The sequence below is a fragment of the Schistocerca gregaria genome, chromosome 6, assembly GCF_023897955.1.
Source record: "Schistocerca gregaria isolate iqSchGreg1 chromosome 6, iqSchGreg1.2, whole genome shotgun sequence".
In the NCBI taxonomy this organism is placed as follows: domain Eukaryota; kingdom Metazoa; phylum Arthropoda; class Insecta; order Orthoptera; family Acrididae; genus Schistocerca; species Schistocerca gregaria.
Window position 1 is genome coordinate 30,519,309 of NC_064925.1, and position 27,557 is coordinate 30,546,865.

Sequence of the window (27,557 nt, forward strand, 5' to 3'; positions counted from 1 at the left end):
ACGTGATGCGTGCCACTTCCATTGTGGCCAACTACGATTCAATACAGAATGCACGAAACCTGAAAGACACCCTCACAGATACATAGAGAGTAGTGTTTGTCTGCGGAATAATGGGAGTGCAAGCGTCTGTGACATTGATATTGCTGTATGTAGCACAATTTATCATGGAGGGGGCGTAGCTCAGATGGTAGAGCGCTCGCTTAGCATGCGAGAGGTACTGGGATCGATACCCAGCGCCTCCAGAATTTTTAACACCCCTACATGCGCACCTTGCCATGCAAGTGGAGTAATTCACAGCCAGCAGATGTGTCTAGGCAGATACAAGAGAACGATTAGCATCCACAATTGGCAAGCGAGCTGTTATTCGTGCGCAGGAAGCACCCTCCTCCAACTCCTACACTTAATTTACAAACAGTACAAGTGTTCCCATAACATTCTTAAGCCTACGTCGGAAAGATCTGCCTTACGCCAGGTTCACGTAAATCCCACTGCACATTCCTATTCTTTGCGTGCAGTCGGCTGCTACTGGTGTTGCTAGTTGTGACTTCTGATAACAGATGCCGTAGCAATCAGTTCATGGAGTGATTTGTATGTTTTGCGATAGTCTGTCTCTGACAAGCAAGCACAGGTGACATAGGTGCGAACGCAGGAAGCTTGCAGCCCCTCGCTGCCTGCAGACACCGAGCAGCCACACTAGGAGGGCGGCCTAAGCCGTAGGCGAAATGTGCTCATTCGCTTTGGGGCGACGTCGAACTATAAATGAGGCTGTCACTAGCGTGAGCGTCGTGTAAAGTCGTAAAAGTCGGCTGCATGGGCGAGTGCCATGTTTGGGGAGCGTTTCGTAGTTTGCGCAGTGCAATGGAGACGTGGAAACTTGTTGTGGCCCAGTGTTTTGCAGTTGGACGACAAGAGTGGTACACAGTAGCAAAGAGCGAGGCACTGAGTTTGCATGAACAGTGGAGTGCAGAATGGGGCTCGAGATGTGCTTGTTACCTCAGGTGCTGTGTGATTGTCGACAAGGAGTGAAATCGGAGCAATTTGTGACCCCCCTTTCAATTTAAGACGTTAAAAACAGACGGAATTTGCATTCGTAATACCAGAGCATCGAAACTACTTGGAACTCTTGTGTATATGAACGTGTCCGCGCCTTTGTACTCTGGTCCCTTCAGCGCTACAAACCAACCAAGCATCGTGTCCGTGCACATCAGAGTCTCAAGGAATGGAGAATAGCGCAGTTTGGTCGCGGATGGGGGCGTAGCTCAGTTGGTAGAGCGTTCGCTTTGCATGTGAAAGGTCCCGGGTTCAAGCCCCGGCGCCTCCATGTTTTGTGGTCAGTGGATGCCAAGTGTTGATCGCGGCGAACCTAAAAGCACGCAAGATGTTGCAAAGCCAGCGTCACAGACTTGTATGATGCATACTGACGTAAGGAGAGCAAGATGTATGTGTGGGGACCGGCTGTCATCGAGTGCAGGTCTGTCTTAGGTATCACGGCTTAACGTCATTGAAGTCTAGAGAGTGGACAACACGTTCGTCTTACTCAGAGCGGTGTCCGAATTCTATTTTCGACGTGATGCGTGCCACTTCCATTGTGGCCAACTACGATTCAATACAGAATGCACGAAACCTGAAAGACACCCTCACAGATACATAGAGAGTAGTGTTTGTCTGCGGAATAATGGGAGTGCAACGTCTGTGACATTGATATTGCTGTATGTAGCACAATTTATCATGGAGGGGGCGTAGCTCAGATGGTAGAGCGCTCGCTTAGCATGCGAGAGGTACTGGGATCGATACCCAGCGCCTCCAGAATTTTTAACACCCCTACATGCGCACCTTGCCATGCAAGTGGAGTAATTCACAGCCAGCAGATGTGTCTAGGCAGATACAAGAGAACGATTAGCATCCACAATTGGCAAGCGAGCTGTTATTCGTGCGCAGGAAGCACCCTCCTCCAACTCCTACACTTAATTTACAAACAGTACAAGTGTTCCCATAACATTCTTAAGCCTACGTCGGAAAGATCTGCCTTACGCCAGGTTCACGTAAATCCCACTGCACATTCCTATTCTTTGCGTGCAGTCGGCTGCTACTGGTGTTGCTAGTTGTGACTTCTGATAACAGATGCCGTAGCAATCAGTTCATGGAGTGATTTGTATGTTTTGCGATAGTCTGTCTCTGACAAGCAAGCACAGGTGACATAGGTGCGAACGCAGGAAGCTTGCAGCCCCTCGCTGCCTGCAGACACCGAGCAGCCACACTAGGAGGGCGGCCTAAGCCGTAGGCGAAATGTGCTCATTCGCTTTGGGGCGACGTCGAACTATAAATGAGGCTGTCACTAGCGTGAGCGTCGTGTAAAGTCGTAAAAGTCGGCTGCATGGGCGAGTGCCATGTTTGGGGAGCGTTTCGTAGTTTGCGCAGTGCAATGGAGACGTGGAAACTTGTTGTGGCCCAGTGTTTTGCAGTTGGACGACAAGAGTGGTACACAGTAGCAAAGAGCGAGGCACTGAGTTTGCATGAACAGTGGAGTGCAGAATGGGGCTCGAGATGTGCTTGTTACCTCAGGTGCTGTGTGATTGTCGACAAGGAGTGAAAACGGAGCAATTTGTGACCCCCCTTTCAATTTAAGACGTTAAAAACAGACGGAATTTGCATTCGTAATACCAGAGCATCGAAACTACTTGGAACTCTTGTGTATATGAACGTGTCCGCGCCTTTGTACTCTGGTCCCTTCAGCGCTACAAACCAACCAAGCATCGTGTCCGTGCACATCAGAGTCTCAAGGAATGGAGAATAGCGCAGTTTGGTCGCGGATGGGGGCGTAGCTCAGTTGGTAGAGCGTTCGCTTTGCATGTGAAAGGTCCCGGGTTCAAGCCCCGGCGCCTCCATGTTTTGTGGTCAGTGGATGCCAAGTGTTGATCGCGGCGAACCTAAAAGCACGCAAGATGTTGCAAAGCCAGCGTCACAGACTTGTATGATGCATACTGACGTAAGGAGAGCAAGATGTATGTGTGGGGACCGGCTGTCATCGAGTGCAGGTCTGTCTTAGGTATCACGGCTTAACGTCATTGAAGTCTAGAGAGTGGACAACACGTTCGTCTTACTCAGAGCGGTGTCCGAATTCTATTTTCGACGTGATGCGTGCCACTTCCATTGTGGCCAACTACGATTCAATACAGAATGCACGAAACCTGAAAGACACCCTCACAGATACATAGAGAGTAGTGTTTGTCTGCGGAATAATGGGAGTGCAAGCGTCTGTGACATTGATATTGCTGTATGTAGCACAATTTATCATGGAGGGGGCGTAGCTCAGATGGTAGAGCGCTCGCTTAGCATGCGAGAGGTACTGGGATCGATACCCAGCGCCTCCAGAATTTTTAACACCCCTACATGCGCACCTTGCCATGCAAGTGGAGTAATTCACAGCCAGCAGATGTGTCTAGGCAGATACAAGAGAACGATTAGCATCCACAATTGGCAAGCGAGCTGTTATTCGTGCGCAGGAAGCACCCTCCTCCAACTCCTACACTTAATTTACAAACAGTACAAGTGTTCCCATAACATTCTTAAGCCTACGTCGGAAAGATCTGCCTTACGCCAGGTTCACGTAAATCCCACTGCACATTCCTATTCTTTGCGTGCAGTCGGCTGCTACTGGTGTTGCTAGTTGTGACTTCTGATAACAGATGCCGTAGCAATCAGTTCATGGAGTGATTTGTATGTTTTGCGATAGTCTGTCTCTGACAAGCAAGCACAGGTGACATAGGTGCGAACGCAGGAAGCTTGCAGCCCCTCGCTGCCTGCAGACACCGAGCAGCCACACTAGGAGGGCGGCCTAAGCTGTAGGCGAAATGTGCTCATTCGCTTTGGGGCGACGTCGAACTATAAATGAGGCTGTCACTAGCGTGAGCGTTGCGTGAGCGTCGTGTAAAGTCGTAAAAGTCGGCTGCATGGGCGAGTGCCATGTTTGGGGAGCGTTTCGTAGTTTGCGCAGTGCAATGGAGACGTGGAAACTTGTTGTGGCCCAGTGTTTTGCAGTTGGACGACAAGAGTGGTACACAGTAGCAAAGAGCGAGGCACTGAGTTTGCATGAACAGTGGAGTGCAGAATGGGGCTCGAGATGTGCTTGTTACCTCAGGTGCTGTGTGATTGTCGACAAGGAGTGAAAACGGAGCAATTTGTGACCCCCCTTTCAATTTAAGACGTTAAAAACAGACGGAATTTGCATTCGTAATACCAGAGCATCGAAACTACTTGGAACTCTTGTGTATATGAACGTGTCCGCGCCTTTGTACTCTGGTCCCTTCAGCGCTACAAACCAACCAAGCATCGTGTCCGTGCACATCAGAGTCTCAAGGAATGGAGAATAGCACAGTTTGTTCGCGGATGGGGGCGTAGCTCAGTTGGTAGAGCGTTCGCTTTGCGTGTGAAAGGTCCCGGGTTCAAGCCCCGGCGCCTCCATGTTTTGTGGTCAGTGGATGCCAAGTGTTGATCGCGGCGAACCTAAAAGCACGCAAGATGTTGCAAAGCCAGCGTCACAGACTTGTATGATGCATACTGACGTAAGGAGAGCAAGATGTATGTGTGGGGACCGGCTGTCATCGAGTGCAGGTCTGTCTTAGGTATCACGGCTTAACGTCATTGAAGTCTAGAGAGTGGACAACACGTTCGTCTTACTCAGAGCGGTGTCCGAATTCTATTTTCGACGTGATGCGTGCCACTTCCATTGTGGCCAACTACGATTCAATACAGAATGCACGAAACCTGAAAGACACCCTCACAGATACATAGAGAGTAGTGTTTGTCTGCGGAATAATGGGAGTGCAAGCGTCTGTGACATTGATATTGCTGTATGTAGCACAATTTATCATGGAGGGGGCGTAGCTCAGATGGTAGAGCGCTCGCTTAGCATGCGAGAGGTACTGGGATCGATACCCAGCGCCTCCAGAATTTTTAACACCCCTACATGCGCACCTTGCCATGCAAGTGGAGTAATTCACAGCCAGCAGATGTGTCTAGGCAGATACAAGAGAACGATTAGCATCCACAATTGGCAAGCGAGCTGTTATTCGTGCGCAGGAAGCACCCTCCTCCAACTCCTACACTTAATTTACAAACAGTACAAGTGTTCCCATAACATTCTTAAGCCTACGTCGGAAAGATCTGCCTTACGCCAGGTTCACGTAAATCCCACTGCACATTCCTATTCTTTGCGTGCAGTCGGCTGCTACTGGTGTTGCTAGTTGTGACTTCTGATAACAGATGCCGTAGCAATCAGTTCATGGAGTGATTTGTATGTTTTGCGATAGTCTGTCTCTGACAAGCAAGCACAGGTGACATAGGTGCGAACGCAGGAAGCTTGCAGCCCCTCGCTGCCTGCAGACACCGAGCAGCCACACTAGGAGGGCGGCCTAAGCCGTAGGCGAAATGTGCTCATTCGCTTTGGGGCGACGTCGAACTATAAATGAGGCTGTCACTAGCGTGAGCGTCGTGTAAAGTCGTAAAAGTCGGCTGCATGGGCGAGTGCCATGTTTGGGGAGCGTTTCGTAGTTTGCGCAGTGCAATGGAGACGTGGAAACTTGTTGTGGCCCAGTGTTTTGCAGTTGGACGACAAGAGTGGTACACAGTAGCAAAGAGCGAGGCACTGAGTTTGCATGAACAGTGGAGTGCAGAATGGGGCTCGAGATGTGCTTGTTACCTCAGGTGCTGTGTGATTGTCGACAAGGAGTGAAAACGGAGCAATTTGTGACCCCCCTTTCAATTTAAGACGTTAAAAACAGACGGAATTTGCATTCGTAATACCAGAGCATCGAAACTACTTGGAACTCTTGTGTATATGAACGTGTCCGCGCCTTTGTACTCTGGTCCCTTCAGCGCTACAAACCAACCAAGCATCGTGTCCGTGCACATCAGAGTCTCAAGGAATGGAGAATAGCGCAGTTTGGTCGCGGATGGGGGCGTAGCTCAGTTGGTAGAGCGTTCGCTTTGCATGTGAAAGGTCCCGGGTTCAAGCCCCGGCGCCTCCATGTTTTGTGGTCAGTGGATGCCAAGTGTTGATCGCGGCGAACCTAAAAGCACGCAAGATGTTGCAAAGCCAGCGTCACAGACTTGTATGATGCATACTGACGTAAGGAGAGCAAGATGTATGTGTGGGGACCGGCTGTCATCGAGTGCAGGTCTGTCTTAGGTATCACGGCTTAACGTCATTGAAGTCTAGAGAGTGGACAACACGTTCGTCTTACTCAGAGCGGTGTCCGAATTCTATTTTCGACGTGATGCGTGCCACTTCCATTGTGGCCAACTACGATTCAATACAGAATGCACGAAACCTGAAAGACACCCTCACAGATACATAGAGAGTAGTGTTTGTCTGCGGAATAATGGGAGTGCAAGCGTCTGTGACATTGATATTGCTGTATGTAGCACAATTTATCATGGAGGGGGCGTAGCTCAGATGGTAGAGCGCTCGCTTAGCATGCGAGAGGTACTGGGATCGATACCCAGCGCCTCCAGAATTTTTAACACCCCTACATGCGCACCTTGCCATGCAAGTGGAGTAATTCACAGCCAGCAGATGTGTCTAGGCAGATACAAGAGAACGATTAGCATCCACAATTGGCAAGCGAGCTGTTATTCGTGCGCAGGAAGCACCCTCCTCCAACTCCTACACTTAATTTACAAACAGTACAAGTGTTCCCATAACATTCTTAAGCCTACGTCGGAAAGATCTGCCTTACGCCAGGTTCACGTAAATCCCACTGCACATTCCTATTCTTTGCGTGCAGTCGGCTGCTACTGGTGTTGCTAGTTGTGACTTCTGATAACAGATGCCGTAGCAATCAGTTCATGGAGTGATTTGTATGTTTTGCGATAGTCTGTCTCTGACAAGCAAGCACAGGTGACATAGGTGCGAACGCAGGAAGCTTGCAGCCCCTCGCTGCCTGCAGACACCGAGCAGCCACACTAGGAGGGCGGCCTAAGCTGTAGGCGAAATGTGCTCATTCGCTTTGGGGCGACGTCGAACTATAAATGAGGCTGTCACTAGCGTGAGCGTCGTGTAAAGTCGTAAAAGTCGGCTGCATGGGCGAGTGCCATGTTTGGGGAGCGTTTCGTAGTTTGCGCAGTGCAATGGAGACGTGGAAACTTGTTGTGGCCCAGTGTTTTGCAGTTGGACGACAAGAGTGGTACACAGTAGCAAAGAGCGAGGCACTGAGTTTGCATGAACAGTGGAGTGCAGAATGGGGCTCGAGATGTGCTTGTTACCTCAGGTGCTGTGTGATTGTCGACAAGGAGTGAAAACGGAGCAATTTGTGACCCCCCTTTCAATTTAAGACGTTAAAAACAGACGGAATTTGCATTCGTAATACCAGAGCATCGAAACTACTTGGAACTCTTGTGTATATGAACGTGTCCGCGCCTTTGTACTCTGGTCCCTTCAGCGCTACAAACCAACCAAGCATCGTGTCCGTGCACATCAGAGTCTCAAGGAATGGAGAATAGCACAGTTTGGTCGCGGATGGGGGCGTAGCTCAGTTGGTAGAGCGTTCGCTTTGCATGTGAAAGGTCCCGGGTTCAAGCCCCGGCGCCTCCATGTTTTGTGGTCAGTGGATGCCAAGTGTTGATCGCGGCGAACCTAAAAGCACGCAAGATGTTGCAAAGCCAGCGTCACAGACTTGTATGATGCATACTGACGTAAGGAGAGCAAGATGTATGTGTGGGGACCGGCTGTCATCGAGTGCAGGTCTGTCTTAGGTATCACGGCTTAACGTCATTGAAGTCTAGAGAGTGGACAACACGTTCGTCTTACTCAGAGCGGTGTCCGAATTCTATTTTCGACGTGATGCGTGCCACTTCCATTGTGGCCAACTACGATTCAATACAGAATGCACGAAACCTGAAAGACACCCTCACAGATACATAGAGAGTAGTGTTTGTCTGCGGAATAATGGGAGTGCAAGCGTCTGTGACATTGATATTGCTGTATGTAGCACAATTTATCATGGAGGGGGCGTAGCTCAGATGGTAGAGCGCTCGCTTAGCATGCGAGAGGTACTGGGATCGATACCCAGCGCCTCCAGAATTTTTAACACCCCTACATGCGCACCTTGCCATGCAAGTGGAGTAATTCACAGCCAGCAGATGTGTCTAGGCAGATACAAGAGAACGATTAGCATCCACAATTGGCAAGCGAGCTGTTATTCGTGCGCAGGAAGCACCCTCCTCCAACTCCTACACTTAATTTACAAACAGTACAAGTGTTCCCATAACATTCTTAAGCCTACGTCGGAAAGATCTGCCTTACGCCAGGTTCACGTAAATCCCACTGCACATTCCTATTCTTTGCGTGCAGTCGGCTGCTACTGGTGTTGCTAGTTGTGACTTCTGATAACAGATGCCGTAGCAATCAGTTCATGGAGTGATTTGTATGTTTTGCGATAGTCTGTCTCTGACAAGCAAGCACAGGTGACATAGGTGCGAACGCAGGAAGCTTGCAGCCCCTCGCTGCCTGCAGACACCGAGCAGCCACACTAGGAGGGCGGCCTAAGCCGTAGGCGAAATGTGCTCATTCGCTTTGGGGCGACGTCGAACTATAAATGAGGCTGTCACTAGCGTGAGCGTCGTGTAAAGTCGTAAAAGTCGGCTGCATGGGCGAGTGCCATGTTTGGGGAGCGTTTCGTAGTTTGCGCAGTGCAATGGAGACGTGGAAACTTGTTGTGGCCCAGTGTTTTGCAGTTGGACGACAAGAGTGGTACACAGTAGCAAAGAGCGAGGCACTGAGTTTGCATGAACAGTGGAGTGCAGAATGGGGCTCGAGATGTGCTTGTTACCTCAGGTGCTGTGTGATTGTCGACAAGGAGTGAAAACGGAGCAATTTGTGACCCCCCTTTCAATTTAAGACGTTAAAAACAGACGGAATTTGCATTCGTAATACCAGAGCATCGAAACTACTTGGAACTCTTGTGTATATGAACGTGTCCGCGCCTTTGTACTCTGGTCCCTTCAGCGCTACAAACCAACCAAGCATCGTGTCCGTGCACATCAGAGTCTCAAGGAATGGAGAATAGCGCAGTTTGGTCGCGGATGGGGGCGTAGCTCAGTTGGTAGAGCGTTCGCTTTGCATGTGAAAGGTCCCGGGTTCAAGCCCCGGCGCCTCCATGTTTTGTGGTCAGTGGATGCCAAGTGTTGATCGCGGCGAACCTAAAAGCACGCAAGATGTTGCAAAGCCAGCGTCACAGACTTGTATGATGCATACTGACGTAAGGAGAGCAAGATGTATGTGTGGGGACCGGCTGTCATCGAGTGCAGGTCTGTCTTAGGTATCACGGCTTAACGTCATTGAAGTCTAGAGAGTGGACAACACGTTCGTCTTACTCAGAGCGGTGTCCGAATTCTATTTTCGACGTGATGCGTGCCACTTCCATTGTGGCCAACTACGATTCAATACAGAATGCACGAAACCTGAAAGACACCCTCACAGATACATAGAGAGTAGTGTTTGTCTGCGGAATAATGGGAGTGCAAGCGTCTGTGACATTGATATTGCTGTATGTAGCACAATTTATCATGGAGGGGGCGTAGCTCAGATGGTAGAGCGCTCGCTTAGCATGCGAGAGGTACTGGGATCGATACCCAGCGCCTCCAGAATTTTTAACACCCCTACATGCGCACCTTGCCATGCAAGTGGAGTAATTCACAGCCAGCAGATGTGTCTAGGCAGATACAAGAGAACGATTAGCATCCACAATTGGCAAGCGAGCTGTTATTCGTGCGCAGGAAGCACCCTCCTCCAACTCCTACACTTAATTTACAAACAGTACAAGTGTTCCCATAACATTCTTAAGCCTACGTCGGAAAGATCTGCCTTACGCCAGGTTCACGTAAATCCCACTGCACATTCCTATTCTTTGCGTGCAGTCGGCTGCTACTGGTGTTGCTAGTTGTGACTTCTGATAACAGATGCCGTAGCAATCAGTTCATGGAGTGATTTGTATGTTTTGCGATAGTCTGTCTCTGACAAGCAAGCACAGGTGACATAGGTGCGAACGCAGGAAGCTTGCAGCCCCTCGCTGCCTGCAGACACCGAGCAGCCACACTAGGAGGGCGGCCTAAGCCGTAGGCGAAATGTGCTCATTCGCTTTGGGGCGACGTCGAACTATAAATGAGGCTGTCACTAGCGTGAGCGTCGTGTAAAGTCGTAAAAGTCGGCTGCATGGGCGAGTGCCATGTTTGGGGAGCGTTTCGTAGTTTGCGCAGTGCAATGGAGACGTGGAAACTTGTTGTGGCCCAGTGTTTTGCAGTTGGACGACAAGAGTGGTACACAGTAGCAAAGAGCGAGGCACTGAGTTTGCATGAACAGTGGAGTGCAGAATGGGGCTCGAGATGTGCTTGTTACCTCAGGTGCTGTGTGATTGTCGACAAGGAGTGAAAACGGAGCAATTTGTGACCCCCCTTTCAATTTAAGACGTTAAAAACAGACGGAATTTGCATTCGTAATACCAGAGCATCGAAACTACTTGGAACTCTTGTGTATATGAACGTGTCCGCGCCTTTGTACTCTGGTCCCTTCAGCGCTACAAACCAACCAAGCATCGTGTCCGTGCACATCAGAGTCTCAAGGAATGGAGAATAGCGCAGTTTGGTCGCGGATGGGGGCGTAGCTCAGTTGGTAGAGCGTTCGCTTTGCATGTGAAAGGTCCCGGGTTCAAGCCCCGGCGCCTCCATGTTTTGTGGTCAGTGGATGCCAAGTGTTGATCGCGGCGAACCTAAAAGCACGCAAGATGTTGCAAAGCCAGCGTCACAGACTTGTATGATGCATACTGACGTAAGGAGAGCAAGATGTATGTGTGGGGACCGGCTGTCATCGAGTGCAGGTCTGTCTTAGGTATCACGGCTTAACGTCATTGAAGTCTAGAGAGTGGACAACACGTTCGTCTTACTCAGAGCGGTGTCCGAATTCTATTTTCGACGTGATGCGTGCCACTTCCATTGTGGCCAACTACGATTCAATACAGAATGCACGAAACCTGAAAGACACCCTCACAGATACATAGAGAGTAGTGTTTGTCTGCGGAATAATGGGAGTGCAAGCGTCTGTGACATTGATATTGCTGTATGTAGCACAATTTATCATGGAGGGGGCGTAGCTCAGATGGTAGAGCGCTCGCTTAGCATGCGAGAGGTACTGGGATCGATACTCAGCGCCTCCAGAATTTTTAACACCCCTACATGCGCACCTTGCCATGCAAGTGGAGTAATTCACAGCCAGCAGATGTGTCTAGGCAGATACAAGAGAACGATTAGCATCCACAATTGGCAAGCGAGCTGTTATTCGTGCGCAGGAAGCACCCTCCTCCAACTCCTACACTTAATTTACAAACAGTACAAGTGTTCCCATAACATTCTTAAGCCTACGTCGGAAAGATCTGCCTTACGCCAGGTTCACGTAAATCCCACTGCACATTCCTATTCTTTGCGTGCAGTCGGCTGCTACTGGTGTTGCTAGTTGTGACTTCTGATAACAGATGCCGTAGCAATCAGTTCATGGAGTGATTTGTATGTTTTGCGATAGTCTGTCTCTGACAAGCAAGCACAGGTGACATAGGTGCGAACGCAGGAAGCTTGCAGCCCCTCGCTGCCTGCAGACACCGAGCAGCCACACTAGGAGGGCGGCCTAAGCCGTAGGCGAAATGTGCTCATTCGCTTTGGGGCGACGTCGAACTATAAATGAGGCTGTCACTAGCGTGAGCGTCGTGTAAAGTCGTAAAAGTCGGCTGCATGGGCGAGTGCCATGTTTGGGGAGCGTTTCGTAGTTTGCGCAGTGCAATGGAGACGTGGAAACTTGTTGTGGCCCAGTGTTTTGCAGTTGGACGACAAGAGTGGTACACAGTAGCAAAGAGCGAGGCACTGAGTTTGCATGAACAGTGGAGTGCAGAATGGGGCTCGAGATGTGCTTGTTACCTCAGGTGCTGTGTGATTGTCGACAAGGAGTGAAAACGGAGCAATTTGTGACCCCCCTTTCAATTTAAGACGTTAAAAACAGACGGAATTTGCATTCGTAATACCAGAGCATCGAAACTACTTGGAACTCTTGTGTATATGAACGTGTCCGCGCCTTTGTACTCTGGTCCCTTCAGCGCTACAAACCAACCAAGCATCGTGTCCGTGCACATCAGAGTCTCAAGGAATGGAGAATAGCGCACTTTGGTCGCGGATGGGGGCGTAGCTCAGTTGGTAGAGCGTTCGCTTTGCATGTGAAAGGTCCCGGGTTCAAGCCCCGGCGCCTCCATGTTTTGTGGTCAGTGGATGCCAAGTGTTGATCGCGGCGAACCTAAAAGCACGCAAGATGTTGCAAAGCCAGCGTCACAGACTTGTATGATGCATACTGACGTAAGGAGAGCAAGATGTATGTGTGGGGACCGGCTGTCATCGAGTGCAGGTCTGTCTTAGGTATCACGGCTTAACGTCATTGAAGTCTAGAGAGTGGACAACACGTTCGTCTTACTCAGAGCGGTGTCCGAATTCTATTTTCGACGTGATGCGTGCCACTTCCATTGTGGCCAACTACGATTCAATACAGAATGCACGAAACCTGAAAGACACCCTCACAGATACATAGAGAGTAGTGTTTGTCTGCGGAATAATGGGAGTGCAAGCGTCTGTGACATTGATATTGCTGTATGTAGCACAATTTATCATGGAGGGGGCGTAGCTCAGATGGTAGAGCGCTCGCTTAGCATGCGAGAGGTACTGGGATCGATACCCAGCGCCTCCAGAATTTTTAACACCCCTACATGCGCACCTTGCCATGCAAGTGGAGTAATTCACAGCCAGCAGATGTGTCTAGGCAGATACAAGAGAACGATTAGCATCCACAATTGGCAAGCGAGCTGTTATTCGTGCGCAGGAAGCACCCTCCTCCAACTCCTACACTTAATTTACAAACAGTACAAGTGTTCCCATAACATTCTTAAGCCTACGTCGGAAAGATCTGCCTTACGCCAGGTTCACGTAAATCCCACTGCACATTCCTATTCTTTGCGTGCAGTCGGCTGCTACTGGTGTTGCTAGTTGTGACTTCTGATAACAGATGCCGTAGCAATCAGTTCATGGAGTGATTTGTATGTTTTGCGATAGTCTGTCTCTGACAAGCAAGCACAGGTGACATAGGTGCGAACGCAGGAAGCTTGCAGCCCCTCGCTGCCTGCAGACACCGAGCAGCCACACTAGGAGGGCGGCCTAAGCCGTAGGCGAAATGTGCTCATTCGCTTTGGGGCGACGTCGAACTATAAATGAGGCTGTCACTAGCGTGAGCGTCGTGTAAAGTCGTAAAAGTCGGCTGCATGGGCGAGTGCCATGTTTGGGGAGCGTTTCGTAGTTTGCGCAGTGCAATGGAGACGTGGAAACTTGTTGTGGCCCAGTGTTTTGCAGTTGGACGACAAGAGTGGTACACAGTAGCAAAGAGCGAGGCACTGAGTTTGCATGAACAGTGGAGTGCAGAATGGGGCTCGAGATGTGCTTGTTACCTCAGGTGCTGTGTGATTGTCGACAAGGAGTGAAAACGGAGCAATTTGTGACCCCCCTTTCAATTTAAGACGTTAAAAACAGACGGAATTTGCATTCGTAATACCAGAGCATCGAAACTACTTGGAACTCTTGTGTATATGAACGTGTCCGCGCCTTTGTACTCTGGTCCCTTCAGCGCTACAAACCAACCAAGCATCGTGTCCGTGCACATCAGAGTCTCAAGGAATGGAGAATAGCACAGTTTGGTCGCGGATGGGGGCGTAGCTCAGTTGGTAGAGCGTTCGCTTTGCATGTGAAAGGTCCCGGGTTCAAGCCCCGGCGCCTCCATGTTTTGTGGTCAGTGGATGCCAAGTGTTGATCGCGGCGAACCTAAAAGCACGCAAGATGTTGCAAAGCCAGCGTCACAGACTTGTATGATGCATACTGACGTAAGGAGAGCAAGATGTATGTGTGGGGACCGGCTGTCATCGAGTGCAGGTCTGTCTTAGGTATCACGGCTTAACGTCATTGAAGTCTAGAGAGTGGACAACACGTTCGTCTTACTCAGAGCGGTGTCCGAATTCTATTTTCGACGTGATGCGTGCCACTTCCATTGTGGCCAACTACGATTCAATACAGAATGCACGAAACCTGAAAGACACCCTCACAGATACATAGAGAGTAGTGTTTGTCTGCGGAATAATGGGAGTGCAAGCGTCTGTGACATTGATATTGCTGTATGTAGCACAATTTATCATGGAGGGGGCGTAGCTCAGATGGTAGAGCGCTCGCTTAGCATGCGAGAGGTACTGGGAACGATACCCAGCGCCTCCAGAATTTTTAACACCCCTACATGCGCACCTTGCCATGCAAGTGGAGTAATTCACAGCCAGCAGATGTGTCTAGGCAGATACAAGAGAACGATTAGCATCCACAATTGGCAAGCGAGCTGTTATTCGTGCGCAGGAAGCACCCTCCTCCAACTCCTACACTTAATTTACAAACAGTACAAGTGTTCCCATAACATTCTTAAGCCTACGTCGGAAAGATCTGCCTTACGCCAGGTTCACGTAAATCCCACTGCACATTCCTATTCTTTGCGTGCAGTCGGCTGCTACTGGTGTTGCTAGTTGTGACTTCTGATAACAGATGCCGTAGCAATCAGTTCATGGAGTGATTTGTATGTTTTGCGATAGTCTGTCTCTGACAAGCAAGCACAGGTGACATAGGTGCGAACGCAGGAAGCTTGCAGCCCCTCGCTGCCTGCAGACACCGAGCAGCCACACTAGGAGGGCGGCCTAAGCCGTAGGCGAAATGTGCTCATTCGCTTTGGGGCGACGTCGAACTATAAATGAGGCTGTCACTAGCGTGAGCGTCGTGTAAAGTCGTAAAAGTCGGCTGCATGGGCGAGTGCCATGTTTGGGGAGCGTTTCGTAGTTTGCGCAGTGCAATGGAGACGTGGAAACTTGTTGTGGCCCAGTGTTTTGCAGTTGGACGACAAGAGTGGTACACAGTAGCAAAGAGCGAGGCACTGAGTTTGCATGAACAGTGGAGTGCAGAATGGGGCTCGAGATGTGCTTGTTACCTCAGGTGCTGTGTGATTGTCGACAAGGAGTGAAAACGGAGCAATTTGTGACCCCCCTTTCAATTTAAGACGTTAAAAACAGACGGAATTTGCATTCGTAATACCAGAGCATCGAAACTACTTGGAACTCTTGTGTATATGAACGTGTCCGCGCCTTTGTACTCTGGTCCCTTCAGCGCTACAAACCAACCAAGCATCGTGTCCGTGCACATCAGAGTCTCAAGGAATGGAGAATAGCGCAGTTTGGTCGCGGATGGGGGCGTAGCTCAGTTGGTAGAGCGTTCGCTTTGCATGTGAAAGGTCCCGGGTTCAAGCCCCGGCGCCTCCATGTTTTGTGGTCAGTGGATGCCAAGTGTTGATCGCGGCGAACCTAAAAGCACGCAAGATGTTGCAAAGCCAGCGTCACAGACTTGTATGATGCATACTGACGTAAGGAGAGCAAGATGTATGTGTGGGGACCGGCTGTCATCGAGTGCAGGTCTGTCTTAGGTATCACGGCTTAACGTCATTGAAGTCTAGAGAGTGGACAACACGTTCGTCTTACTCAGAGCGGTGTCCGAATTCTATTTTCGACGTGATGCGTGCCACTTCCATTGTGGCCAACTACGATTCAATACAGAATGCACGAAACCTGAAAGACACCCTCACAGATACATAGAGAGTAGTGTTTGTCTGCGGAATAATGGGAGTGCAAGCGTCTGTGACATTGATATTGCTGTATGTAGCACAATTTATAATGGAGGGGGCGTAGCTCAGATGGTAGAGCGCTCGCTTAGCATGCGAGAGGTACTGGGATCGATACCCAGCGCCTCCAGAATTTTTAACACCCCTACATGCGCACCTTGCCATGCAAGTGGAGTAATTCACAGCCAGCAGATGTGTCTAGGCAGATACAAGAGAACGATTAGCATCCACAATTGGCAAGCGAGCTGTTATTCGTGCGCAGGAAGCACCCTCCTCCAACTCCTACACTTAATTTACAAACAGTACAAGTGTTCCCATAACATTCTTAAGCCTACGTCGGAAAGATCTGCCTTACGCCAGGTTCACGTAAATCCCACTGCACATTCCTATTCTTTGCGTGCAGTCGGCTGCTACTGGTGTTGCTAGTTGTGACTTCTGATAACAGATGCCGTAGCAATCAGTTCATGGAGTGATTTGTATGTTTTGCGATAGTCTGTCTCTGACAAGCAAGCACAGGTGACATAGGTGCGAACGCAGGAAGCTTGCAGCCCCTCGCTGCCTGCAGACACCGAGCAGCCACACTAGGAGGGCGGCCTAAGCCGTAGGCGAAATGTGCTCATTCGCTTTGGGGCGACGTCGAACTATAAATGAGGCTGTCACTAGCGTGAGCGTCGTGTAAAGTCGTAAAAGTCGGCTGCATGGGCGAGTGCCATGTTTGGGGAGCGTTTCGTAGTTTGCGCAGTGCAATGGAGACGTGGAAACTTGTTGTGGCCCAGTGTTTTGCAGTTGGACGACAAGAGTGGTACACAGTAGCAAAGAGCGAGGCACTGAGTTTGCATGAACAGTGGAGTGCAGAATGGGGCTCGAGATGTGCTTGTTACCTCAGGTGCTGTGTGATTGTCGACAAGGAGTGAAAACGGAGCAATTTGTGACCCCCCTTTCAATTTAAGACGTTAAAAACAGACGGAATTTGCATTCGTAATACCAGAGCATCGAAACTACTTGGAACTCTTGTGTATATGAACGTGTCCGCGCCTTTGTACTCTGGTCCCTTCAGCGCTACAAACCAACCAAGCATCGTGTCCGTGCACATCAGAGTCTCAAGGAATGGAGAATAGCGCACTTTGGTCGCGGATGGGGGCGTAGCTCAGTTGGTAGAGCGTTCGCTTTGCATGTGAAAGGTCCCGGGTTCAAGCCCCGGCGCCTCCATGTTTTGTGGTCAGTGGATGCCAAGTGTTGATCGCGGCGAACCTAAAAGCACGCAAGATGTTGCAAAGCCAGCGTCACAGACTTGTATGATGCATACTGACGTAAGGAGAGCAAGATGTATGTGTGGGGACCGGCTGTCATCGAGTGCAGGTCTGTCTTAGGTATCACGGCTTAACGTCATTGAAGTCTAGAGAGTGGACAACACGTTCGTCTTACTCAGAGCGGTGTCCGAATTCTATTTTCGACGTGATGCGTGCCACTTCCATTGTGGCCAACTACGATTCAATACAGAATGCACGAAACCTGAAAGACACCCTCACAGATACATAGAGAGTAGTGTTTGTCTGCGGAATAATGGGAGTGCAAGCGTCTGTGACATTGATATTGCTGTATGTAGCACAATGTATCATGGAGGGGGCGTAGCTCAGATGGTAGAGCGCTCGCTTAGCATGCGAGAGGTACTGGGATCGATACCCAGCGCCTCCAGAATTTTTAACACCCCTACATGCGCACCTTGCCATGCAAGTGGAGTAATTCACAGCCAGCAGATGTGTCTAGGCAGATACAAGAGAACGATTAGCATCCACAATTGGCAAGCGAGCTGTTATTCGTGCGCAGGAAGCACCCTCCTCCAACTCCTACACTTAATTTACAAACAGTACAAGTGTTCCCATAACATTCTTAAGCCTACGTCGGAAAGATCTGCCTTACGCCAGGTTCACGTAAATCCCACTGCACATTCCTATTCTTTGCGTGCAGTCGGCTGCTACTGGTGTTGCTAGTTGTGACTTCTGATAACAGATGCCGTAGCAATCAGTTCATGGAGTGATTTGTATGTTTTGCGATAGTCTGTCTCTGACAAGCAAGCACAGGTGACATAGGTGCGAACGCAGGAAGCTTGCAGCCCCTCGCTGCCTGCAGACACCGAGCAGCCACACTAGGAGGGCGGCCTAAGCTGTAGGCGAAATGTGCTCATTCGCTTTGGGGCGACGTCGAACTATAAATGAGGCTGTCACTAGCGTGAGCGTCGTGTAAAGTCGTAAAAGTCGGCTGCATGGGCGAGTGCCATGTTTGGGGAGCGTTTCGTAGTTTGCGCAGTGCAATGGAGACGTGGAAACTTGTTGTGGCCAAGTGTTTTGCAGTTGGACGACAAGAGTGGTACACAGTAGCAAAGAGCGAGGCACTGAGTTTGCATGAACAGTGGAGTGCAGAATGGGGCTCGAGATGTGCTTGTTACCTCAGGTGCTGTGTGATTGTCGACAAGGAGTGAAAACGGAGCAATTTGTGACCCCCCTTTCAATTTAAGACGTTAAAAACAGACGGAATTTGCATTCGTAATACCAGAGCATCGAAACTACTTGGAACTCTTGTGTATATGAACGTGTCCGCGCCTTTGTACTCTGGTCCCTTCAGCGCTACAAACCAACCATGCATCGTGTCCGTGCACATCAGAGTCTCAAGGAATGGAGAATAGCGCAGTTTGGTCGCGGATGGGGGCGTAGCTCAGTTGGTAGAGCGTTCGCTTTGCATGTGAAAGGTCCCGGGTTCAAGCCCCGGCGCCTCCATGTTTTGTGGTCAGTGGATGCCAAGTGTTGATCGCGGCGAACCTAAAAGCACGCAAGATGTTGCAAAGCCAGCGTCACAGACTTGTATGATGCATACTGACGTAAGGAGAGCAAGATGTATGTGTGGGGACCGGCTGTCATCGAGTGCAGGTCTGTCTTAGGTATCACGGCTTAACGTCATTGAAGTCTAGAGAGTGGACAACACGTTCGTCTTACTCAGAGCGGTGTCCGAATTCTATTTTCGACGTGATGCGTGCCACTTCCATTGTGGCCAACTACGATTCAATACAGAATGCACGAAACCTGAAAGACACCCTCACAGATACATAGAGAGTAGTGTTTGTCTGCGGAATAATGGGAGTGCAAGCGTCTGTGACATTGATATTGCTGTATGTAGCACAATTTATCATGGAGGGGGCGTAGCTCAGATGGTAGAGCGCTCGCTTAGCATGCGAGAGGTACTGGGATCGATACCCAGCGCCTCCAGAATTTTTAACACCCCTACATGCGCACCTTGCCATGCAAGTGGAGTAATTCACAGCCAGCAGATGTGTCTAGGCAGATACAAGAGAACGATTAGCATCCACAATTGGCAAGCGAGCTGTTATTCGTGCGCAGGAAGCACCCTCCTCCAACTCCTACACTTAATTTACAAACAGTACAAGTGTTCCCATAACATTCTTAAGCCTACGTCGGAAAGATCTGCCTTACGCCAGGTTCACGTAAATCCCACTGCACATTCCTATTCTTTGCGTGCAGTCGGCTGCTACTGGTGTTGCTAGTTGTGACTTCTGATAACAGATGCCGTAGCAATCAGTTCATGGAGTGATTTGTATGTTTTGCGATAGTCTGTCTCTGACAAGCAAGCACAGGTGACATAGGTGCGAACGCAGGAAGCTTGCAGCCCCTCGCTGCCTGCAGACACCGAGCAGCCACACTAGGAGGGCGGCCTAAGCTGTAGGCGAAATGTGCTCATTCGCTTTGGGGCGACGTCGAACTATAAATGAGGCTGTCACTAGCGTGAGCGTCGTGTAAAGTCGTAAAAGTCGGCTGCATGGGCGAGTGCCATGTTTGGGGAGCGTTTCGTAGTTTGCGCAGTGCAATGGAGACGTGGAAACTTGTTGTGGCCAAGTGTTTTGCAGTTGGACGACAAGAGTGGTACACAGTAGCAAAGAGCGAGGCACTGAGTTTGCATGAACAGTGGAGTGCAGAATGGGGCTCGAGATGTGCTTGTTACCTCAGGTGCTGTGTGATTGTCGACAAGGAGTGAAAACGGAGCAATTTGTGACCCCCCTTTCAATTTAAGACGTTAAAAACAGACGGAATTTGCATTCGTAATACCAGAGCATCGAAACTACTTGGAACTCTTGTGTATATGAACGTGTCCGCGCCTTTGTACTCTGGTCCCTTCAGCGCTACAAACCAACCAAGCATCGTGTCCGTGCACATCAGAGTCTCAAGGAATGGAGAATAGCGCAGTTTGGTCGCGGATGGGGGCGTAGCTCAGTTGGTAGAGCGTTCGCTTTGCATGTGAAAGGTCCCGGGTTCAAGCCCCGGCGCCTCCATGTTTTGTGGTCAGTGGATGCCAAGTGTTGATCGCGGCGAACCTAAAAGCACGCAAGATGTTGCAAAGCCAGCGTCACAGACTTGTATGATGCATACTGACGTAAGGAGAGCAAGATGTATGTGTGGGGACCGGCTGTCATCGAGTGCAGGTCTGTCTTAGGTATCACGGCTTAACGTCATTGAAGTCTAGAGAGTGGACAACACGTTCGTCTTACTCAGAGCGGTGTCCGAATTCTATTTTCGACGTGATGCGTGCCACTTCCATTGTGGCCAACTACGATTCAATACAGAATGCACGAAACCTGAAAGACACCCTCACAGATACATAGAGAGTAGTGTTTGTCTGCGGAATAATGGGAGTGCAAGCGTCTGTGACATTGATATTGCTGTATGTAGCACAATTTATCGTGGAGGGGGCGTAGCTCAGATGGTAGAGCGCTCGCTTAGCATGCGAGAGGTACTGGGATCGATACCCAGCGCCTCCAGAATTTTTAACACCCCTACATGCGCACCTTGCCATGCAAGTGGAGTAATTCACAGCCAGCAGATGTGTCTAGGCAGATACAAGAGAACGATTAGCATCCACAATTGGCAAGCGAGCTGTTATTCGTGCGCAGGAAGCACCCTCCTCCAACTCCTACACTTAATTTACAAACAGTACAAGTGTTCCCATAACATTCTTAAGCCTACGTCGGAAAGATCTGCCTTACGCCAGGTTCACGTAAATCCCACTGCACATTCCTATTCTTTGCGTGCAGTCGGCTGCTACTGGTGTTGCTAGTTGTGACTTCTGATAACAGATGCCGTAGCAATCAGTTCATGGAGTGATTTGTATGTTTTGCGATAGTCTGTCTCTGACAAGCAAGCACAGGTGACATAGGTGCGAACGCAGGAAGCTTGCAGCCCCTCGCTGCCTGCAGACACCGAGCAGCCACACTAGGAGGGCGGCCTAAGCTGTAGGCGAAATGTGCTCATTCGCTTTGGGGCGACGTCGAACTATAAATGAGGCTGTCACTAGCGTGAGCGTCGTGTAAAGTCGTAAAAGTCGGCTGCATGGGCGAGTGCCATGTTTGGGGAGCGTTTCGTAGTTTGCGCAGTGCAATGGAGACGTGGAAACTTGTTGTGGCCAAGTGTTTTGCAGTTGGACGACAAGAGTGGTACACAGTAGCAAAGAGCGAGGCACTGAGTTTGCATGAACAGTGGAGTGCAGAATGGGGCTCGAGATGTGCTTGTTACCTCAGGTGCTGTGTGATTGTCGACAAGGAGTGAAAACGGAGCAATTTGTGACCCCCCTTTCAATTTAAGACGTTAAAAACAGACGGAATTTGCATTCGTAATACCAGAGCATCGAAACTACTTGGAACTCTTGTGTATATGAACGTGTCCGCGCCTTTGTACTCTGGTCCCTTCAGCGCTACAAACCAACCAAGCATCGTGTCCGTGCACATCAGAGTCTCAAGGAATGGAGAATAGCGCAGTTTGGTCGCGGATGGGGGCGTAGCTCAGTTGGTAGAGCGTTCGCTTTGCATGTGAAAGGTCCCGGGTTCAAGCCCCGGCGCCTCAATGTTTTGTGGTCAGTGGATGCCAAGTGTTGATCGCGGCGAACCTAAAAGCACGCAAGATGTTGCAAAGCCAGCGTCACAGACTTGTATGATGCATACTGACGTAAGGAGAGCAAGATGTATGTGTGGGGACCGGCTGTCATCGAGTGCAGGTCTGTCTTAGGTATCACGGCTTAACGTCATTGAAGTCTAGAGAGTGGACAACACGTTCGTCTTACTCAGAGCGGTGTCCGAATTCTATTTTCGACGTGATGCGTGCCACTTCCATTGTGGCCAACTACGATTCAATACAGAATGCACGAAACCTGAAAGACACCCTCACAGATACATAGAGAGTAGTGTTTGTCTGCGGAATAATGGGAGTGCAAGCGTCTGTGACATTGATATTGCTGTATGTAGCACAATTTATCATGGAGGGGGCGTAGCTCAGATGGTAGAGCGCTCGCTTAGCATGCGAGAGGTACTGGGATCGATACCCAGCGCCTCCAGAATTTTTAACACCCCTACATGCGCACCTTGCCATGCAAGTGGAGTAATTCACAGCCAGCAGATGTGTCTAGGCAGATACAAGAGAACGATTAGCATCCACAATTGGCAAGCGAGCTGTTATTCGTGCGCAGGAAGCACCCTCCTCCAACTCCTACACTTAATTTACAAACAGTACAAGTGTTCCCATAACATTCTTAAGCCTACGTCGGAAAGATCTGCCTTACGCCAGGTTCACGTAAATCCCACTGCACATTCCTATTCTTTGCGTGCAGTCGGCTGCTACTGGTGTTGCTAGTTGTGACTTCTGATAACAGATGCCGTAGCAATCAGTTCATGGAGTGATTTGTATGTTTTGCGATAGTCTGTCTCTGACAAGCAAGCACAGGTGACATAGGTGCGAACGCAGGAAGCTTGCAGCCCCTCGCTGCCTGCAGACACCGAGCAGCCACACTAGGAGGGCGGCCTAAGCTGTAGGCGAAATGTGCTCATTCGCTTTGGGGCGACGTCGAACTATAAATGAGGCTGTCACTAGCGTGAGCGTCGTGTAAAGTCGTAAAAGTCGGCTGCATGGGCGAGTGCCATGTTTGGGGAGCGTTTCGTAGTTTGCGCAGTGCAATGGAGACGTGGAAACTTGTTGTGGCCAAGTGTTTTGCAGTTGGACGACAAGAGTGGTACACAGTAGCAAAGAGCGAGGCACTGAGTTTGCATGAACAGTGGAGTGCAGAATGGGGCTCGAGATGTGCTTGTTACCTCAGGTGCTGTGTGATTGTCGACAAGGAGTGAAAACGGAGCAATTTGTGACCCCCCTTTCAATTTAAGACGTTAAAAACAGACGGAATTTGCATTCGTAATACCAGAGCATCGAAACTACTTGGAACTCTTGTGTATATGAACGTGTCCGCGCCTTTGTACTCTGGTCCCTTCAGCGCTACAAACCAACCAAGCATCGTGTCCGTGCACATCAGAGTCTCAAGGAATGGAGAATAGCGCAGTTTGGTCGCGGATGGGGGCGTAGCTCAGTTGGTAGAGCGTTCGCTTTGCATGTGAAAGGTCCCGGGTTCAAGCCCCGGCGCCTCCATGTTTTGTGGTCAGTGGATGCCAAGTGTTGATCGCGGCGAACCTAAAAGCACGCAAGATGTTGCAAAGCCAGCGTCACAGACTTGTATGATGCATACTGACGTAAGGAGAGCAAGATGTATGTGTGGGGACCGGCTGTCATCGAGTGCAGGTCTGTCTTAGGTATCACGGCTTAACGTCATTGAAGTCTAGAGAGTGGACAACACGTTCGTCTTACTCAGAGCGGTGTCCGAATTCTATTTTCGACGTGATGCGTGCCACTTCCATTGTGGCCAACTACGATTCAATACAGAATGCACGAAACCTGAAAGACACCCTCACAGATACATAGAGAGTAGTGTTTGTCTGCGGAATAATGGGAGTGCAAGCGTCTGTGACATTGATATTGCTGTATGCAGCACAATTTATCATGGAGGGGGCGTAGCTCAGATGGTAGAGCGCTCGCTTAGCATGCGAGAGGTACTGGGATCGATACCCAGCGCCTCCAGAATTTTTAACACCCCTACATGCGCACCTTGCCATGCAAGTGGAGTAATTCACAGCCAGCAGATGTGTCTAGGCAGATACAAGAGAACGATTAGCATCCACAATTGGCAAGCGAGCTGTTATTCGTGCGCAGGAAGCACCCTCCTCCAACTCCTACACTTAATTTACAAACAGTACAAGTGTTCCCATAACATTCTTAAGCCTACGTCGGAAAGATCTGCCTTACGCCAGGTTCACGTAAATCCCACTGCACATTCCTATTCTTTGCGTGCAGTCGGCTGCTACTGGTGTTGCTAGTTGTGACTTCTGATAACAGATGCCGTAGCAATCAGTTCATGGAGTGATTTGTATGTTTTGCGATAGTCTGTCTCTGACAAGCAAGCACAGGTGACATAGGTGCGAACGCAGGAAGCTTGCAGCCCCTCGCTGCCTGCAGACACCGAGCAGCCACACTAGGAGGGCGGCCTAAGCTGTAGGCGAAATGTGCTCATTCGCTTTGGGGCGACGTCGAACTATAAATGAGGCTGTCACTAGCGTGAGCGTCGTGTAAAGTCGTAAAAGTCGGCTGCATGGGCGAGTGCCATGTTTGGGGAGCGTTTCGTAGTTTGCGCAGTGCAATGGAGACGTGGAAACTTGTTGTGGCCAAGTGTTTTGCAGTTGGACGACAAGAGTGGTACACAGTAGCAAAGAGCGAGGCACTGAGTTTGCATGAACAGTGGAGTGCAGAATGGGGCTCGAGATGTGCTTGTTACCTCAGGTGCTGTGTGATTGTCGACAAGGAGTGAAAACGGAGCAATTTGTGACCCCCCTTTCAATTTAAGACGTTAAAAACAGACGGAATTTGCATTCGTAATACCAGAGCATCGAAACTACTTGGAACTCTTGTGTATATGAACGTGTCCGCGCCTTTGTACTCTGGTCCCTTCAGCGCTACAAACCAACCAAGCATCGTGTCCGTGCACATCAGAGTCTCAAGGAATGGAGAATAGCGCAGTTTGGTCGCGGATGGGGGCGTAGCTCAGTTGGTAGAGCGTTCGCTTTGCATGTGAAAGGTCCCGGGTTCAAGCCCCGGCGCCTCCATGTTTTGTGGTCAGTGGATGCCAAGTGTTGATCGCGGCGAACCTAAAAGCACGCAAGATGTTGCAAAGCCAGCGTCACAGACTTGTATGATGCATACTGACGTAAGGAGAGCAAGATGTATGTGTGGGGACCGGCTGTCATCGAGTGCAGGTCTGTCTTAGGTATCACGGCTTAACGTCATTGAAGTCTAGAGAGTGGACAACACGTTCGTCTTACTCAGAGCGGTGTCCGAATTCTATTTTCGACGTGATGCGTGCCACTTCCATTGTGGCCAACTACGATTCAATACAGAATGCACGAAACCTGAAAGACACCCTCACAGATACATAGAGAGTAGTGTTTGTCTGCGGAATAATGGGAGTGCAAGCGTCTGTGACATTGATATTGCTGTATGTAGCACAATTTATCATGGAGGGGGCGTAGCTCAGATGGTAGAGCGCTCGCTTAGTATGCGAGAGGTACTGGGATCGATACCCAGCGCCTCCAGAATTTTTAACACCCCTACATGCGCACCTTGCCATGCAAGTGGAGTAATTCACAGCCAGCAGATGTGTCTAGGCAGATACAAGAGAACGATTAGCATCCACAATTGGCAAGCGAGCTGTTATTCGTGCGCAGGAAGCACCCTCCTCCAACTCCTACACTTAATTTACAAACAGTACAAGTGTTCCCATAACATTCTTAAGCCTACGTCGGAAAGATCTGCCTTACGCCAGGTTCACGTAAATCCCACTGCACATTCCTATTCTTTGCGTGCAGTCGGCTGCTACTGGTGTTGCTAGTTGTGACTTCTGATAACAGATGCCGTAGCAATCAGTTCATGGAGTGATTTGTATGTTTTGCGATAGTCTGTCTCTGACAAGCAAGCACAGGTGACATAGGTGCGAACGCAGGAAGCTTGCAGCCCCTCGCTGCCTGCAGACACCGAGCAGCCACACTAGGAGGGCGGCCTAAGCTGTAGGCGAAATGTGCTCATTCGCTTTGGGGCGACGTCGAACTATAAATGAGGCTGTCACTAGCGTGAGCGTCGTGTAAAGTCGTAAAAGTCGGCTGCATGGGCGAGTGCCATGTTTGGGGAGCGTTTCGTAGTTTGCGCAGTGCAATGGAGACGTGGAAACTTGTTGTGGCCAAGTGTTTTGCAGTTGGACGACAAGAGTGGTACACAGTAGCAAAGAGCGAGGCACTGAGTTTGCATGAACAGTGGAGTGCAGAATGGGGCTCGAGATGTGCTTGTTACCTCAGGTGCTGTGTGATTGTCGACAAGGAGTGAAAACGGAGCAATTTGTGACCCCCCTTTCAATTTAAGACGTTAAAAACAGACGGAATTTGCATTCGTAATACCAGAGCATCGAAACTACTTGGAACTCTTGTGTATATGAACGTGTCCGCGCCTTTGTACTCTGGTCCCTTCAGCGCTACAAACCAACCAAGCATCGTGTCCGTGCACATCAGAGTCTCAAGGAATGGAGAATAGCGCAGTTTGGTCGCGGATGGGGGCGTAGCTCAGTTGGTAGAGCGTTCGCTTTGCATGTGAAAGGTCCCGGGTTCAAGCCCCGGCGCCTCCATGTTTTGTGGTCAGTGGATGCCAAGTGTTGATCGCGGCGAACCTAAAAGCACGCAAGATGTTGCAAAGCCAGCGTCACAGACTTGTATGATGCATACTGACGTAAGGAGAGCAAGATGTATGTGTGGGGACCGGCTGTCATCGAGTGCAGGTCTGTCTTAGGTATCACGGCTTAACGTCATTGAAGTCTAGAGAGTGGACAACACGTTCGTCTTACTCAGAGCGGTGTCCGAATTCTATTTTCGACGTGATGCGTGCCACTTCCATTGTGGCCAACTACGATTCAATACAGAATGCACGAAACCTGAAAGACACCCTCACAGATACATAGAGAGTAGTGTTTGTCTGCGGAATAATGGGAGTGCAAGCGTCTGTGACATTGATATTGCTGTATGCAGCACAATTTATCATGGAGGGGGCGTAGCTCAGATGGTAGAGCGCTCGCTTAGCATGCGAGAGGTACTGGGATCGATACCCAGCGCCTCCAGAATTTTTAACACCCCTACATGCGCACCTTGCCATGCAAGTGGAGTAATTCACAGCCAGCAGATGTGTCTAGGCAGATACAAGAGAACGATTAGCATCCACAATTGGCAAGCGAGCTGTTATTCGTGCGCAGGAAGCACCCTCCTCCAACTCCTACACTTAATTTACAAACAGTACAAGTGTTCCCATAACATTCTTAAGCCTACGTCGGAAAGATCTGCCTTACGCCAGGTTCACGTAAATCCCACTGCACATTCCTATTCTTTGCGTGCAGTCGGCTGCTACTGGTGTTGCTAGTTGTGACTTCTGATAACAGATGCCGTAGCAATCAGTTCATGGAGTGATTTGTATGTTTTGCGATAGTCTGTCTCTGACAAGCAAGCACAGGTGACATAGGTGCGAACGCAGGAAGCTTGCAGCCCCTCGCTGCCTGCAGACACCGAGCAGCCACACTAGGAGGGCGGCCTAAGCTGTAGGCGAAATGTGCTCATTCGCTTTGGGGCGACGTCGAACTATAAATGAGGCTGTCACTAGCGTGAGCGTTGCGTGATCGTCGTGTAAAGTCGTAAAAGTCGGCTGCATGGGCGAGTGCCATGTTTGGGGAGCGTTTCGTAGTTTGCGCAGTGCAATGGAGACGTGGAAACTTGTTGTGGCCCAGTGTTTTGCAGTTGGACGACAAGAGTGGTACACAGTAGCAAAGA

The 27,557-nt window shown here is 49.9% G+C and overlaps 35 non-coding genes across 35 annotated transcripts; all 35 read left to right on the top strand.

Annotated features, from left to right (window-relative positions):
• The first annotated feature begins 169 nt into the window (after positions 1 to 169).
• On the top strand, positions 170 to 242 carry Trnaa-agc (transfer RNA alanine (anticodon AGC)). The gene has a single exon. It is a non-coding gene; the product is annotated as a tRNA-Ala (tRNA).
• A 1,006-nt stretch (positions 243 to 1,248) lies between these two features.
• Trnaa-ugc (transfer RNA alanine (anticodon UGC)) lies at positions 1,249 to 1,321 on the top strand. The gene has a single exon. It is a non-coding gene; the product is annotated as a tRNA-Ala (tRNA).
• Positions 1,322 to 1,733: 412 nt separating this feature from the next.
• Trnaa-agc (transfer RNA alanine (anticodon AGC)) lies at positions 1,734 to 1,806 on the top strand. Its single transcript has one exon. It is a non-coding gene; the product is annotated as a tRNA-Ala (tRNA).
• Positions 1,807 to 2,812: 1,006 nt separating this feature from the next.
• Positions 2,813 to 2,885, top strand: Trnaa-ugc (transfer RNA alanine (anticodon UGC)). The gene has a single exon. It is a non-coding gene; the product is annotated as a tRNA-Ala (tRNA).
• A 413-nt stretch (positions 2,886 to 3,298) lies between these two features.
• Trnaa-agc (transfer RNA alanine (anticodon AGC)) lies at positions 3,299 to 3,371 on the top strand. The gene has a single exon. It is a non-coding gene; the product is annotated as a tRNA-Ala (tRNA).
• A 1,017-nt stretch (positions 3,372 to 4,388) lies between these two features.
• Trnaa-ugc (transfer RNA alanine (anticodon UGC)) lies at positions 4,389 to 4,461 on the top strand. The gene has a single exon. It is a non-coding gene; the product is annotated as a tRNA-Ala (tRNA).
• A 413-nt stretch (positions 4,462 to 4,874) lies between these two features.
• On the top strand, positions 4,875 to 4,947 carry Trnaa-agc (transfer RNA alanine (anticodon AGC)). The gene has a single exon. It is a non-coding gene; the product is annotated as a tRNA-Ala (tRNA).
• A 1,006-nt stretch (positions 4,948 to 5,953) lies between these two features.
• On the top strand, positions 5,954 to 6,026 carry Trnaa-ugc (transfer RNA alanine (anticodon UGC)). Its single transcript has one exon. It is a non-coding gene; the product is annotated as a tRNA-Ala (tRNA).
• Positions 6,027 to 6,439: 413 nt separating this feature from the next.
• On the top strand, positions 6,440 to 6,512 carry Trnaa-agc (transfer RNA alanine (anticodon AGC)). Its single transcript has one exon. It is a non-coding gene; the product is annotated as a tRNA-Ala (tRNA).
• A 1,006-nt stretch (positions 6,513 to 7,518) lies between these two features.
• Positions 7,519 to 7,591, top strand: Trnaa-ugc (transfer RNA alanine (anticodon UGC)). The gene has a single exon. It is a non-coding gene; the product is annotated as a tRNA-Ala (tRNA).
• Positions 7,592 to 8,004: 413 nt separating this feature from the next.
• Positions 8,005 to 8,077, top strand: Trnaa-agc (transfer RNA alanine (anticodon AGC)). Its single transcript has one exon. It is a non-coding gene; the product is annotated as a tRNA-Ala (tRNA).
• Positions 8,078 to 9,083: 1,006 nt separating this feature from the next.
• Positions 9,084 to 9,156, top strand: Trnaa-ugc (transfer RNA alanine (anticodon UGC)). The gene has a single exon. It is a non-coding gene; the product is annotated as a tRNA-Ala (tRNA).
• Positions 9,157 to 9,569: 413 nt separating this feature from the next.
• Positions 9,570 to 9,642, top strand: Trnaa-agc (transfer RNA alanine (anticodon AGC)). The gene has a single exon. It is a non-coding gene; the product is annotated as a tRNA-Ala (tRNA).
• A 1,006-nt stretch (positions 9,643 to 10,648) lies between these two features.
• Trnaa-ugc (transfer RNA alanine (anticodon UGC)) lies at positions 10,649 to 10,721 on the top strand. Its single transcript has one exon. It is a non-coding gene; the product is annotated as a tRNA-Ala (tRNA).
• Positions 10,722 to 11,134: 413 nt separating this feature from the next.
• Positions 11,135 to 11,207, top strand: Trnaa-agc (transfer RNA alanine (anticodon AGC)). Its single transcript has one exon. It is a non-coding gene; the product is annotated as a tRNA-Ala (tRNA).
• Positions 11,208 to 12,213: 1,006 nt separating this feature from the next.
• On the top strand, positions 12,214 to 12,286 carry Trnaa-ugc (transfer RNA alanine (anticodon UGC)). The gene has a single exon. It is a non-coding gene; the product is annotated as a tRNA-Ala (tRNA).
• Positions 12,287 to 12,699: 413 nt separating this feature from the next.
• On the top strand, positions 12,700 to 12,772 carry Trnaa-agc (transfer RNA alanine (anticodon AGC)). The gene has a single exon. It is a non-coding gene; the product is annotated as a tRNA-Ala (tRNA).
• Positions 12,773 to 13,778: 1,006 nt separating this feature from the next.
• On the top strand, positions 13,779 to 13,851 carry Trnaa-ugc (transfer RNA alanine (anticodon UGC)). Its single transcript has one exon. It is a non-coding gene; the product is annotated as a tRNA-Ala (tRNA).
• A 413-nt stretch (positions 13,852 to 14,264) lies between these two features.
• Positions 14,265 to 14,337, top strand: Trnaa-agc (transfer RNA alanine (anticodon AGC)). The gene has a single exon. It is a non-coding gene; the product is annotated as a tRNA-Ala (tRNA).
• Positions 14,338 to 15,343: 1,006 nt separating this feature from the next.
• Positions 15,344 to 15,416, top strand: Trnaa-ugc (transfer RNA alanine (anticodon UGC)). Its single transcript has one exon. It is a non-coding gene; the product is annotated as a tRNA-Ala (tRNA).
• Positions 15,417 to 15,829: 413 nt separating this feature from the next.
• On the top strand, positions 15,830 to 15,902 carry Trnaa-agc (transfer RNA alanine (anticodon AGC)). Its single transcript has one exon. It is a non-coding gene; the product is annotated as a tRNA-Ala (tRNA).
• Positions 15,903 to 16,908: 1,006 nt separating this feature from the next.
• Trnaa-ugc (transfer RNA alanine (anticodon UGC)) lies at positions 16,909 to 16,981 on the top strand. Its single transcript has one exon. It is a non-coding gene; the product is annotated as a tRNA-Ala (tRNA).
• A 413-nt stretch (positions 16,982 to 17,394) lies between these two features.
• Trnaa-agc (transfer RNA alanine (anticodon AGC)) lies at positions 17,395 to 17,467 on the top strand. The gene has a single exon. It is a non-coding gene; the product is annotated as a tRNA-Ala (tRNA).
• Positions 17,468 to 18,473: 1,006 nt separating this feature from the next.
• Trnaa-ugc (transfer RNA alanine (anticodon UGC)) lies at positions 18,474 to 18,546 on the top strand. The gene has a single exon. It is a non-coding gene; the product is annotated as a tRNA-Ala (tRNA).
• A 413-nt stretch (positions 18,547 to 18,959) lies between these two features.
• Positions 18,960 to 19,032, top strand: Trnaa-agc (transfer RNA alanine (anticodon AGC)). The gene has a single exon. It is a non-coding gene; the product is annotated as a tRNA-Ala (tRNA).
• A 1,006-nt stretch (positions 19,033 to 20,038) lies between these two features.
• Trnaa-ugc (transfer RNA alanine (anticodon UGC)) lies at positions 20,039 to 20,111 on the top strand. Its single transcript has one exon. It is a non-coding gene; the product is annotated as a tRNA-Ala (tRNA).
• A 413-nt stretch (positions 20,112 to 20,524) lies between these two features.
• Trnaa-agc (transfer RNA alanine (anticodon AGC)) lies at positions 20,525 to 20,597 on the top strand. The gene has a single exon. It is a non-coding gene; the product is annotated as a tRNA-Ala (tRNA).
• A 1,005-nt stretch (positions 20,598 to 21,602) lies between these two features.
• On the top strand, positions 21,603 to 21,676 carry Trnaa-ugc (transfer RNA alanine (anticodon UGC)). Its single transcript has one exon. It is a non-coding gene; the product is annotated as a tRNA-Ala (tRNA).
• Positions 21,677 to 22,089: 413 nt separating this feature from the next.
• Trnaa-agc (transfer RNA alanine (anticodon AGC)) lies at positions 22,090 to 22,162 on the top strand. Its single transcript has one exon. It is a non-coding gene; the product is annotated as a tRNA-Ala (tRNA).
• A 1,006-nt stretch (positions 22,163 to 23,168) lies between these two features.
• Positions 23,169 to 23,241, top strand: Trnaa-ugc (transfer RNA alanine (anticodon UGC)). The gene has a single exon. It is a non-coding gene; the product is annotated as a tRNA-Ala (tRNA).
• A 413-nt stretch (positions 23,242 to 23,654) lies between these two features.
• Trnaa-agc (transfer RNA alanine (anticodon AGC)) lies at positions 23,655 to 23,727 on the top strand. The gene has a single exon. It is a non-coding gene; the product is annotated as a tRNA-Ala (tRNA).
• Positions 23,728 to 24,733: 1,006 nt separating this feature from the next.
• Positions 24,734 to 24,806, top strand: Trnaa-ugc (transfer RNA alanine (anticodon UGC)). The gene has a single exon. It is a non-coding gene; the product is annotated as a tRNA-Ala (tRNA).
• A 413-nt stretch (positions 24,807 to 25,219) lies between these two features.
• On the top strand, positions 25,220 to 25,292 carry Trnat-agu (transfer RNA threonine (anticodon AGU)). Its single transcript has one exon. It is a non-coding gene; the product is annotated as a tRNA-Thr (tRNA).
• Positions 25,293 to 26,298: 1,006 nt separating this feature from the next.
• Trnaa-ugc (transfer RNA alanine (anticodon UGC)) lies at positions 26,299 to 26,371 on the top strand. Its single transcript has one exon. It is a non-coding gene; the product is annotated as a tRNA-Ala (tRNA).
• Positions 26,372 to 26,784: 413 nt separating this feature from the next.
• Positions 26,785 to 26,857, top strand: Trnaa-agc (transfer RNA alanine (anticodon AGC)). Its single transcript has one exon. It is a non-coding gene; the product is annotated as a tRNA-Ala (tRNA).
• The last annotated feature ends 700 nt before the right edge of the window (positions 26,858 to 27,557 follow it).